Source organism: Aplysia californica, unplaced genomic scaffold (genome assembly GCF_000002075.1).
Source record: "Aplysia californica isolate F4 #8 unplaced genomic scaffold, AplCal3.0 scaffold00482, whole genome shotgun sequence".
NCBI classification, from domain to species: domain Eukaryota; kingdom Metazoa; phylum Mollusca; class Gastropoda; order Aplysiida; family Aplysiidae; genus Aplysia; species Aplysia californica.
The window spans coordinates 272666-274050 of NW_004797752.1; the positions used below are offsets into that span (position 1 = coordinate 272666).

At 37.3% G+C, this 1385-nt stretch overlaps 1 protein-coding gene across 2 annotated transcripts in view; it reads right to left on the reverse strand.

Moving 5' to 3' along the window:
• LOC101858295 (actin-5) overlaps positions 1-1318 on the reverse strand; it is a 4675-nt gene extending 3357 nt beyond the window's left edge. For both annotated transcript variants that reach the window (XM_005105628.3, XM_005105627.3), the window contains exon 1: positions 443-1318. The gene's annotated coding sequence lies outside the window, so the exon portion shown is untranslated. The remainder of the gene's footprint in view (positions 1-442) is intronic.
• Between the last annotated feature and the right edge of the window lie 67 nt (positions 1319-1385).

Here is a 1385-nt window from a genome sequence, read left to right on the forward strand (position 1 = left end):
TATATATCACTCGCTTTCTCTTTCTTTTTTCTTTTTTTTTAAATTTCTGAATGCACGTTATTCAAGAGTACGTTTAGTTTTGTAAAGGACCTTAGGTTCTATATATGGTACAATAATATTTATCAGCAGTAGTAGTACACTTCAGAGTCAATGCGATTATATTACCATTCTTTCTATATCATGAACTTATGTAAGTTTCTAAGACATGTTTGATATTTGCTTTCAAATTAGCATTCTTGAATAACAGTAAATCAATATCAATGTTTCAAACAGATTATCCTTCCCTGATCTATTTGCTAGATTATTAAATTATGGACGGCTACATACTGAGATGTTCTAACAATTTAAGTTTATGCAACGTTCCATGTGCTCTAACAAATCAGAATATTAGAAACAATGCGCAGAACATAAGTCTCTTATTACACTCTTTTGTTATACTCACAATTAGTAGACTGGAAAAGCTCAAATCTTGCAATGGTCGTATCAACGATGTGAGCAAAGCTTGTTGGAATCCGTATAGCAGACAGTGTCGACGAAGATGCAAAAGCAGGTAGTCGTTTCTCCAGGAGTCAACTGTTCAGATAGTGCAGGAAAAAAAGTCTTCTTGCTGAAGTTGTCGCTGTCGTAGTGCAGAGGTTGTTACCAGCACTCGTATTTAAACAATTTTCCCGCGGGTTCAAGCGAACACTGAATAACAGTCTTTTCCGAGAAAGGTGATTCCGATGCTAAAAATAAGCGTGCGAAATTATCTCCGCCCAATCATACAACCGAATAAATTATGTTACTAAATTAAGAAATCGGGTCCCTGCCACTGGCTGCCACCAATGATTATGGTCTCTGCGGCTGGAGAAAAGTGTGTTACTAAATATAGACACATTTGGGGCCCCCACTCAGACTCAGGGCCGTAAATCCACTGAAGCCCAGGGGACCCCCCGAACGACACAAATCGCTCTGCAAACCCTTTCATGCGAAAAAGGTCTTTTCAACGGCTAATTTGTAGTTAAAATATACTAGTTTCACCTTCAAATATGTAGTCAATTGGATTACATGAACACGTACATATAATACTCGATAAGGGCGGAGGCTCAGCCGGCTGGGTCGATACAACGTACTTCATAGACTTGAACCCACTGGTGATACCATTGTTTTGCTACCATAGAGAAATGACTGTGCGGCTATCTTGATCTTTGACTAATGAACCTGTTTGGTAGCCACAGAAATAATATATCATGAGTCATCCGTCTCTTGAAGTATATCAGATGTGGATTACTTGTGTCGTTGCAACTGAAAGTTAGTCATAACATGTCGTTTTTTTTTTCTTCCCTCACTCTGTTTTATTTATTTATTCATTTATTTATTCATTTATTTATCTATCTATTCATTTA